Genomic DNA, 12,316 nt, shown 5'->3' on the forward strand with positions numbered 1-12,316 from the left:
TCACCTTTTATAGTGACTTACCCTGAAGGATATCGTCTTACAGAATAAGGATTTGCCTTCATGTAGCCTTTCAGAAGCACCCATTGCTTACAATCATTTAAGGACACTTAAAGATGTTTGAGGTGTCTATCTCAAAGACTTCTCAACATTTCACAGTCATGTATACACAATATTTCAAGAAAAATCTCTGGGTTTTGTTTCATCTAAAGTCAATTATATAGTAGTATTTTGCGTATTTTTGAAAATTTTACAGTGAGATTTTACATTTAAGTTGCATTTAATTTGTTGTGCAATCCTTCAGTAGTGGGAGATTTCAGGAAAATTCCTGTCACAACACACTTCTCAAGCAGTCATTTCCTTACATGATGTAAAGGAGTAAGTGAGGATGAAAGGACAAAATGATGGGCTTCTTCTTAGGAAAACTTTAGTCTAGCAGAATATTAAAATGTAATGCACTAGGCAGAAAGCCTTAGGTCTGGTTTTTGCTGTGATGACTAATGAGACTGATGAAAAGTTTTCCAGTTTCTCTTCTTCATCACATATATATTATTCACTCTCACCAGATTATGCAAACAGAATGTGGAAAAACAGCAGAGGCTTGGCTACATTTCACTGCTAATGTTGCTCCAGCGCATCTGGTTTATTTACTTTTAAAACTTTTGGTAAAATTTTCTGTAACTTAACAATGGGGATTTGTTTTGCTTCAAAATCTGGGAATATTTAGAGCTGCCTAGCATCTAAATTCACTCTCCAGTTACATACATTAATGGCGTGGTTTTGTCTTAAACTGTTTAACTGTGTTTGCAAAATGATGCATGAATGCAGGCCTCACCTGCTATTCTAAGACCATTATTTTTAGCTAAAAAATGTGGGTATTATGTGTGTATAATATAGCATATATTTTATAGCTTACACATTTCTCTGTGAATTATTAGTTACACTAGGATTCTGCAGTGGTCAAAGTTTCTCATCCCATTTTACATATTCTCTACTTTGGGATTTCTTTTGCAGCTCAGCATAATTTTGGTGATTTTCTGTTACTCCTTAAATTACATGAAATATAGATTACAATTCTGAATATATTCTCAGAACTACTTTATGCTATTTATGTTCCTTTTCCTGTTTACGAAAAGGCACTGAAAATAGGATTACTTGGGAATGAGTTTTGATGAGGACTGTACTTTCTGAGCTACAAAGCTGTTAACATGCAGTGACAGGACAAGGGAGAATGGCTTTAAACTGAAAGAGGGCAGATTTTAAGTTAGATAATAAGTATGAAATTCTTTACTGTGAGGGTGGTGACACACTGGAAAAGGTTGCCCAGGGAAACTGGATGTCCCATCCCTGGAAGTGTTCAAGGCTAGGTTGGATGGAGCTTTGAGCAGCCTGGTCTAGTGGATGCTGTTCCTGCCCATGACAGGGAGCTTGAAACTAGAGGACCTCTGGAACAGGTTGCCTTTAGGGGTTGTAGAGTCTTCCTCACTGGAAGACATACAAGAATTTTCTAGACACAGTCCCATGCAATGTAGCAGGGAGGATGGAACAGATGACTCACTGTGGTCCCTTCCAACCTGATTTGTTCTGTGATTCTGTGGTCTTTAAGGTCCCTGCCATCCCAACAATTCTATGATTCTATGAAACAAATGCAAAATTGTCTAGCTACCAGTAAAATATGATTAACACTTAATTTTTAATTAATGCGAAGTTGTAGGAAGGTTCAATGTTTCTTCAGCTTTTATATTAGAAATACATTTTAGTCCACTCATTTTATAAGACTGTGTGTCTTTGTAGAGAAATACTAGTAGTTTTCCCAGAATAGAATGAGCCTGAGATTGTCTCTCACTTAATGCTAGGACAAGTTATTGCACAGCTGGAACAGAGTCAGAAGGTCAAGACTAAGGAGTGACAGCTATCAAGACAGATTTATCTAGGTCATTTGCTATCATTCAGCTGTCTGTTTACAGCTGTGCACCAGGGAAGTCATAATAATAGAAATAATGTTCCTTGGAATACTACTTCAATTAGGTTATGTTTATTCAAGTAACTGATTGCATTATCAAAATCATATTTAGAAGAACTTAAAAGTACACAGGAAAACAGAGCTATGTAGAGGAGGCATTTATGTGTAACATACATCAAAATCTGCCATAATTAGAACATTTGTTCATACTAAGCATGATAAATTATTGAATTATTAACAAACATTTTCTTATCAAGAAAATGCATTATTCTCTTATTTTTCTCTGGGAAACAAAGGTGGAAATTTTACTTTGTTTTCTTGTGCAGGTTGTACTGCTTCTTTAAAGCCACACAGTGTTTTTACCCATCTGTTTTCAGATAACTGTTAGAGGACAAAGGAATGGCTCAGGAGATCAGAAAGGAGCAATGATATAGCAGTAAATGTCAAAGGCAACTAAAGCTTCTTTCTGCAATCATACTGCTGTGAAGTAACAATTTGCCAGGTTTTATTTATGTTTCCCAGAAAGACAGCAAGCTCTAATGCCTCAGACTGTGGGACTTTTTCCAGTAGTCCCTTACTGTCCCACAAGATTCATGAGATTTTTAGTCAGGTGCAAACAACCCTTTTGACTAAGTTTTGAAATTCAAAACTTGTGTCCCATGTTAAGCTCTTGTTTCAACACCCTCAACTCTTTCCACCAAGGAAACAAATTCTCTAAGAAATGCTAAAGGGATTCAAAGCAAAACATTTCTCAGTATTGCATGGAGATATCAGTGTTACCTGGTGTTATGCTGTTAGTAATAATTACACTGCATTTCAAATTGGCTTTTGGCCGATTTTGCCCTTCAAGTGGCTTTGCCTACAGCCTCTGGTAGGTTGTTTACTTTCTGTGAATTTTTCCATCTAATTTTTAATTTTTTATAGTCTTGGCTTCTTTAATATCTTATGAGTTCCTTGACTGACATGTAAAATCTCTGCAAATTTTGTTCCTTTGGTTAATTTTAAACCTTCTCACTGATCATAAGACAGCACCAAATTTATGAGTTATAGAAGAGAATAATGGCTCTTTGGCCATCTTTTATGAGTTCTTAGTGGTATGCAGATCATTAAAGCGTATACAAAAAGAAGACTACAGTTTTACAGACTAATGACTTCTGAAGACTACAGTTTTACAGATTGCCTCATCCATGCATATATCAGTATATACTAGTACTTTATATCCTAAGGGGAAAAAGTCTTATTTTACAGAGAAAGCATATTCCAGAAGATCATTCCAAATATGATCTTGATTTAGACAAGCTGTTTTGTTTTTCTGTGCCAGAGCTTCTTAACTGGTTTATTACCTCCCTTGCCTTTATCAGCTTCCTAAAAGCAATGTTTTATTATACCTATTGGCACAGAGAATATCAAAAGAATCTTTCAGCTCAATCTAAGGTGTCTCAATTTATACACAGCAATAAAGATGATTTCCAAGAAAATATGTGAAGCAATTAAATCACTCTTTCTACCAAGAAAAGTTGTTAGAAAGGTTCTGCAAGGGCATATGTCACCACATTATGTCCCCCTTCTCTCACCATCAGGAAAGAAATCTATAGCTTCGAAACCTTAACATTTCATCAGATGGCCATAATTTGCTGGTATCACTTGTAATTCTTGTCTATCTGCATCTTCCAGGAGAACTCCACATTGAGCCTGCAAGCTGACAATATGCAAACCCTGTATGTTCTGTATAATCACACTTCCCTGTTGCTTTCTCAGATCCCTCTTCTGTTTTCTTCTTTATTTCAGGTGTAGAAACAGCTTTAATTGATAATTTTTCAGTCATGTGGTCCACGGGCTTCAGAGGTTTGTCTACTAAGAAGCTTTTGAAGGTGACAAGGAAACATAGAATCATGTATTTATATTACTTTGCATGTGACATTTTAAAAAATGTTTGGACATTTGCTAAAAATTTTTGAAGTGTGCCCTGTGAGAAGCTGTTGGGAGCAACATTTTCAGGTTGTAAAACTCACTGTAGAGGAGCATCTCACCTGCCTTTTGGCTGACTGGGGAGAGTCATTGCTCTTCCTTAACTCAGCAGTGATCATCCCCGGACTCTTGCTGTGGGGAAGGGAACGATGACTCTTTACCTGCTATTATCTGCCAAGAGCAACTGGAGAGAGTGGGAGTGAAAGCATTTTGGCTCCACCCCACTGTCTGTTGGGAGGAGGAGTGACTGAGATCACAGGGCGAAATGAATCCTGTGAAAAGGGGGAATACAGCCAGCTCATCCTAGTTCACCTCACAGTGCAGATGTAGATGCAGATTTAACAGAATGCTTGATCACATCCTCTCTTTGAGAAGTAGGTTTCTGCTCACCTGAAAGGTTGCAAAGTGCTCATACTGGCTTTTCCAGTGGCTTGTCTGTTCTTACTTACTACTGACAGTTTAAAATGCATTTGAATTTGTGATGTGAAAAATAAGGGGGGAAATTTGGTAATATGCAGCACCAGAAGAGGTGTGGAGTCAGTCAATACTGGTTTTGGGACAGAGCACATGCAGTCCATGCTAAGTTGGTTTTGCAGCACATGGAAACTTGCTACTATCCTGACAGACTCCAAAATAGATCCTTCATATTTGCAGGATGAAAAAGGTGTAAAATCTCAGGACGAGGGAAAGAAAAACACAATGTCAAAAAGAAGAAGAAAAAAAAAAAAGGAAAAAAAAATAATGTTCTCCAGAATGCATATTTCATGTAAGAATCTGTATTTAATCAAAAGAGAGAGAAGTTATGTTAGCAATAAAGACTTAATCCACTTCCTTACTAGATGCTAACTTTAGCAATATATTACCAGAACATGGATTCTTTATTTTAAGTATTGAAAAGTTTCATTAAATTGTAGAGTAAAGCACCATATAAATAGAGCTTTTCATGGCATCCATTAACTGCTATCCCTGGACCAAAGTGACTCATTTGGTGTTGGGAGACAGTTAACAGTGCTGTATCCTAGGCAGTAATATGCACTCATGAGATTTTAAAGATCAAACCAGAAAGTTTAAAATGTTTAATATTTACAATAGAATGAACGTTTACAACAACAAATACATATCTAACTTATTATCTCTTTTTTTGCATGTTTGGAGACCTCTGCAAATTTTTTTTTTGAAAGTGAGATATATATATTTCAGTTGCAACAAAACCCAACACAATCAAAGATAGAGGATTCAGTGGTAGAGATTGTATGTTCATCCATGTTCTATCGCTCCTTTTCTACCCATTTCATAACAACCCACAGTTCAGACTGGACGTCAGGCTTATATCTCAGTCTGTGGCTTTCCTCTGATATTGTTCAGTGCGTTGTTATGATATAAATAAATTGGGGGATTTAATAAAATAGTAACATCCAATTTTTTTCAGTGTGAAAGTGAAAATTAATGGTTAAAGACAGAGATAATGAGCCACAATTCTTGGTTCTATTCTGGGCTCAGAGCTGACTCACTACATAATCTTACTCAAGTCATTTAAATTCAGGTGAAATAGGCCCCACTGAGCTGATAAGATAATGCAGGCTTCAGCCTTTTTTTCCTTGGTGGATTTTTCTATACAATTCTGCCCCTCTGTAATCAACGTAAATTTAATCATGTTTTGTTCACAGAATTCTCGTAATATATGTTTAATAAATTTATTTACCTTTAAATCCTTTATTGAGAGATACATTTTTTTCTTATAGAAGTAGGCAGGTAAATATTAGCCTGTTCTGTGGAGATATGTATTTTAAAATTATCATCTTCTACATCCAGACAAAATGACCTTTCAAAAAGCAGTGACTCCCATAATTGCCCATCAGTAGAGTTGCCACCTGGAGATCTGCCTCATTCTCAGATTTCCGTAGTGAGCTTAATGATGATTTGTGATACATAAATCAGGCCACAGAATATTTTCTCTCCACTGGAAAGTGTACCTCTGTCACTGATGTGTGAAACTGCAAGAGATTTTTGCTTTTAATACAGTATTTGAACTGGAAATTAAAATACTGACCAGTTTTGCCAAGCAGATTTGTTTTTCAGCAATGCCCAGCTGACTGAGGAGAGTAAGAAATTATGTCTCAGAATGACTTCACATGACCACACATCCCAGCAGTGGGAATGGCAGTATCAAGCAGTGGTGATTAATTCCCTCAACACTGAAATTGCCAGCGTTCAGAGGAAAAGGATCACTTTTGAACAAAGAAATGTCTTATCCCACAGAGAATACAGACATTATAGAGTTATTAATCAGGGCAGTCATCCTGAAAGTAGATTTAACTGCAGGATTTCATGTAGAGGAAAACCAGAACTACAGTAGGAAGTGATTGAGGGCTCAAGGCAATGGATAGAATTGTATATTTTAAGGACTCCTTAAATTACACCTGGGGAAAGGTTCACCCTGTGCATGCCAATGAAATTATTCCTGTTTGTGTGGTTCACAGTTTTCTTTGGATGGCAACTACCCAGTAAGGTAATTGCAGCTGATTGTAAAACAGGAAGACAACCAGTTTAATTTGCTCTGTTTTCCACTTCAGTATCACCTCAGGCTGTTTCTTTGCTATATCTTGTATGCAAAGCCAAGTCAGCCTCATCATTAGTGAGATGGGAGACCTCAAAGGAAAACTGTGATTTGGCAGGTAAATATAGTGGTGATTTTTTGGTTTTTTGCCTGCTGGCCCTCCTTCTTTGTACTCAATACAGCAGCATGAGCTGGGAGTTAAGGATTTTATAGCACTGAAGCAATCTATTGTCTTTATGAATCATAAAGCTGAGGTGTATTCTCCTATGGCCATTGCAAAACAATTCAGATAATTTGGAACACTCTGGTACAGCTTCCCATTTTTTCTGAAAGTGCCTGAAGTAGGACAAGTCAAATTCCTCCCTTGTCATCTGGATGTTGTTGTAGTTCTGCTGAGGAAAAAATAGTTTTACAGAGATCAAAATGGTTATTTTGTTTTAAAGGGACATCTGGACCACAAGGGCGACTTAAAAGTTGGATCGGGTAGCTGAAGACCTTGTCCCATTTAGTTTGGAATATCTCCAAAGGTGCAGGTTTCACAATCTCTCAGAATATCTCACTTCAAGGTTTGGCCACTTTGATGGTCAAAGAGGTGGTTATTATCACTTGGTCTGCAAATGCTCCAGGGGAAGAGAGTTGTTTTCCCTTTTCCCAACCAAATCTTGTTTTCATACTGTCTCCTGCCTGCAGATGAAGCAAAGTGTAACTGCTTAGGCTTTAGACACCTGCAGGTTAACAGTACTGAAGTTTTTTGAAGTCCAGCAAGTCATGGTTTACCTCTGTGAAAATTTTCAGGTGTCCAGAATATTAACTGAGCTCGTAAGATCTGTGCTCAGTGGAGCCTGTCATCAGTGGGTCTGTAAGTTTAATGAAGACTTTGCTTTGCAGAATGAATTATGGTGGGTGTACTGAAAACAGTTCTTTATTCTGATGAAAGTTACAACACAATAAGGGCAAGCAGAAAGTACAGAAATTCTGAACTGAATTCTTGGAAGCTTAGAGGCCTTGGCAGTGCAATTAAAGCTTTCAGAGGTGTACATTTAGAAAATTCATTCCTGAAACTCATTTGTATTTATCACAGTTTATAAAATTGCAGTTTACGCTGAATCACATTTCTGGTACTTCTTGAAAGGTATGTGGTTTCACCATTTACTGATATCTTAGGAATTTCTTTTTACTTTCATTATGTCTTCATACCTGTAAAAAGTTGTGTGAAGCATAGTCATTTTGATTTGGTAGCTCTTTTATCACCCATTCTGCACAAAGTATATGTGTCTGCATGATGTAGGAAATAGTAGGCAATCAAGCATTTTATACTTTCTTAGAAAATAGAACAAAATTTTATTCACTTTAGAGTCTTTATGTACTTGACTAGAATCTGTTTGGGCTTGGATATTGTATTAGTTTCTTCTTTCTGTTTCCTTAGGTGATGGAAATTGGGTAATGAAGTTCTAACCTTGCAGAGATGGGCATGATTTCTGCCAAGTATCTAAAAGATATGCATGAAATATTGTTCCAAATATGTCATGGTATTAATTTTTATTTAAACTCAGAAATATTTCCATCCTTAGTAATGTGTGTTATACTTGAAAACTCCTGTTTCATTTACCACTATAAAATCCTGTGTCAAACAGTCTAAATTCTTGGTGTACTAGTTTCTGCAAGTTGGAAGCCAGTATTTTATTAACAACCATGGCATTAGTTGCCCAGGGAGAAGTTTTTATTTGATCGTAAAGGAATATTCTGTGATCAGTCCATGTTATCATGGAGCTCATTTTGTCTATTACTGACATGGATATCTATTCTTCCTCTGATGATATAGTGGAGATTGACATCTCTGTAGCACCACATTTAATGAAAAAAAGACTTCAGAATTAAGAAATAAGTATAGTTCTGCAATAATATAGTTTCCAGTAGTCTTTCCTTCTCAGTGCATACATTTGTAAAACTGAAGTTGAATATGTGGATACATGTTAGCTGAAAACTTCATAAACTATTTTCTTCAAGATTTAAGGGGCAGATTTTACCAATTTCAGCACCAAATTGTCATTTACTTGACATTTACCTATTTTTAAGATTTACATTTTTCTCCTGAACTGTTTTACTTCTATCACACCTCATTTTGACTAGCTGTCTGTTAGAAATGTATTTCAGCCTGGTCACTTATGCTACTGAGACTAAACACAGCTTTTTCATTTTGTGTTATCTTCCTTCTGTGATTATGGAATAATACATGCTGTATCCTCAGCTCCTTGGAATATATGTGAAATCTCACTAAATTCTTCTGCTACTTTTGTATTGACCCACAAATGAGATGCACTATGAAAGGAATTAAGTGCTGAGAAATTCCTATTGGAATCAGCTGCTCTACAAGTATTTACACTGAAGTTGTTTTTTATCTCTGTGGTTTTATTGAGTCTTATTTCTGAGCGTATGCAGTGTATTCCCTCTCCATAAATAATGATCAGTTTAACTTACTACATAATGGACAGATGGGAACACCTTCCTGATTTTCCCACTGTGGGCCTCTTGCATTTCTAAACCTGCAGAAAGGAAACTATCTTTGGTAGTCAGAAGGTGTATATGTCCAGTGGTATAAAGAGAAAGACAGTCTAAATATGTCTTAGTTTTTGCAGCAGCTGAAAAATTGTTATTGTACATTAATTATGGCCTAGCTCACAGGAGGATCCAGGAGATAATTTATGTGGAGGAAATTGTTATTGCTTTACTGAAAAAGGAAAAAAAATCCCAGTTGTTTTAACTATAAAACTTTCTGCACCTGGGTTTTCATCCTGCCTTTCTTGAAAATCCATCTATGCATGTGTGCACTTTCTGTTCTCCGAGTTGCTTTTGTTGCTTTTACCCATCTACCCTTCTTGGCACTTGTTAGCTCGTGGTAAGGTCAACAAAGCAAAGTCAAATTTCATTGTTTTGCTGAATTCTTATTCACAGTGGTTTCAAATTCATTTTGTTGATATGTTTTTGGGAAATTTTATATCTGGAGAGAATTATGGGTGCCTCAATTCAGTCAGGACAGAAATTATGTAAAATGCATTTCAAATAGCACATTTGTAAATAATGTTGGTTTGCCATATTTTGTATAAAATGTCGCATTGTTTTTAACTGATATCATTCAAACAGGATATCTGATGACAATGCAGCCTTTGTATTATTCAATGATCTTTTTTCCTTTTCTTTTTCCTTTTTTTTACTGTACATCAAAAAAAAAGAAAATCTGTGTTTTTTCAGTGAAAATATGTTATTTTGGAGTTTAGGGAATATCTTTATCTTATTCCTCACAGACTACCTCAAAAATTCTCTTCATATAAAGATATTGTACTATTTTTGTAACTTACCAATTATTTTATGAGGAAAAAGTAATGTTCAGGTTGTAATGATGGCAATACTTCTCAGTGAAGTCCTCTGATTTTGGAAGACATCCTCTTGGTTTGCTGGGAGATGGATGTTTGTTCTCTGAGATACAGAGTTTGCATTAAGTGGACATGACATTTGGGGACGTGGTTTAGTGGTGGACAGTGCTAGATTTATGCTTGGACTCAAGGATCTTAAAGTTTATTTTTAATGAAAATGACATTAGCATAAGACCCTGATATTTAGAACTAACACACTTTGGGGTTTCCTTCCTTTTTGAAAGCAGAGAGGAAAATTCTTCCTATTTGTGCTTTCTATTTTATTCTGACACAAAACCAAACTTTTATCTTTTCCAAACTTTTTAACCTAATTTTTTATTAAATTCTTCTTCATGTTTCTATTATTTCCTAATTATTTCTTCTTCTTTGAGCCATAATTAATCATCACTATCAGAACATATTACTTTGTGTTGCTGGATGCCACTATTTGGCATTTATCTCAACCTGTCTTTTCCTTTCTTTCCTTACTCCAATAAGTGTTAATAATTCCTAAAAGTCTGACAAGAATCTAAGATGTTTAAATAGTACATTTATTGTAAGGCATGCTGAATATGCCAGCATCACAGCAAAAAAAGATTAAAACAGGTCGTTTGATGACTGAAATGAGAAAGGGAGAATTAAATATATCCACTCATTACTTGCTTTTGCTGTGGAGTGTGTGGTATTAGATAGAAGATATGAATTTTATTTGTTGTGTCATTATTTAAATAAGCATTTATTTCAGAAACAACTATACCTCTTTATATGTAACTTTAGTTAATTAAATGCTTTGCAATACCTGCTGTCTTCAGAATTTTGAGTGGCTGGTGATTCACAGTTATCTAATTTCACTGTTATTTTCTAAACCCAATTCTGTCTTATTTTGCTGTGTGTATTGAAGGCCGTGTCTAGGCCCCTCCACTGATTCCATGTGATTCTTTCCATATTCAAAAACCTTGCAATTCCTTTTCTTTTGGGAGCTTTTAAGATTGACTGGTTATGCAATTATTAGTTTCAAGTCCAAGGACTTGTATCTGCTCACTTCACTCCTAAATCCTAAAGATGGTTTCTAAGATTTTAGAATTTTCTTTGTAGTTGTACATGTTGTCTCATCCTTTAAACTCATCTCTCTTACTAGTAAATTATTTTAATAATAAAAGTGCGTTTTTAGTAAATTGCTTGTTGGCAAAATGCTCACATTGGGTATGTTTAACCAGGGCTTCTCTCAAAGAAGTTTGAGAAGTTCTTAAAACAAGTGAAATTACCTTCTCAGTCAGTACTTGGGTGGATCACTGTGTCCTGGAAGTTGGCTGCTCTTGCATGATTCTGTGTATCTCTGGTTACCTCACTGGCACAGTAGGCAGAATGAGTTGTTATTTGGCAGTGTGCTTCAGAAAATGTTATATGCAGTAGAAGCAGTTGTGCAGACATGGTAGATTCTTATTTCAGTCAGAGTTACTGTGTATGGTTTGTTTTTACCTGCATCTTCTACTTTGATAAGTATTCAGGAACATATTGTGTTCATTTAGTGAAACTGTCCCAGATTACTGATATTTTGGGCTAAGGCCAACAGTGTGAGGCTGAACAAGGCCAGGTGCCGGGTCCTGCACTTGGGTCACAACCACCCCATGCAGTGCCACAGCCTTGGGAAGAGTGGTTGGAAAGCTGCCCAGTGGAAAAGGACCTGGCAGTGTTGGATGACAGCAGCCAAACAAGAGCCAGTGTGTGCCCAGGTGGCCAAGAAGGCCAATGGCATCCTGGCCTGGATGAGCAATGGTGTGGCCAGCAGGACCAGGGCAGGGATTGTGCCCCTGCACTTGGCCGTGATGAGGCTGTGTTCAGTTTTGGGTCCCTCACTACAAGAAAGACACTGAGGGGCTGGAGTGTGTCCAGAGAAGGGCAAGCAGAGCTACTGAAGGGTCTGGAGCACAAATCCTGTGAGAGGCAGCTGAGGGATCTGGGAATGTTAAGTCTGTAGAAAGGGAGGCTCAGGGAGGATCCTCTCTTTCTACGAGTACCTGACAAGAGGTTGTAGAAAGGTGGGGGGGTCAGTCTCCTCTCCCATGTAACAGGCAATGGGACCAGAGGAAATGGCCTCAAGTAGTGCAAAGGAAAGCTTAGGTTGGCTTCAAAGAAAAGTATCTAAATGGAAAGGATTGTCAAGTACTGAACAGCCTGTCCAGGAAGTTGTGAAGTAACCATCCCTGGAGGCATTTTAAAGACCTGTGGCTCCTGGGGACATGGTTTAGTGGTGGAGTCAGCATTGTTAGGTAAACATTTGAACTTGATGATTTTAGATATCTTTTAAAATCTAAAAGAATTATATTATTTTATATGTACTTGTTGTTTAAAATGAAATTTCATCAATCAAAACTATTTTGTTCTTCTCAGCTAAATTTATATTTATTTGTTTGTTTGGCT

General features: G+C 36.7%; 1 protein-coding gene across 13 annotated transcripts in view; it reads left to right on the top strand.

Moving 5' to 3' along the window:
- Positions 1-12,316, top strand: part of DLGAP1 (DLG associated protein 1) — a 405,586-nt gene that overhangs the window by 67,278 nt on the left and 325,992 nt on the right. The window lies entirely within an intron of this gene.

The sequence above is a fragment of the Lonchura striata genome, chromosome 2 (assembly GCF_050655825.1).
Source record: "Lonchura striata isolate lonStrDom1 chromosome 2, ASM5065582v1, whole genome shotgun sequence".
Taxonomy (NCBI): domain Eukaryota; kingdom Metazoa; phylum Chordata; class Aves; order Passeriformes; family Estrildidae; genus Lonchura; species Lonchura striata.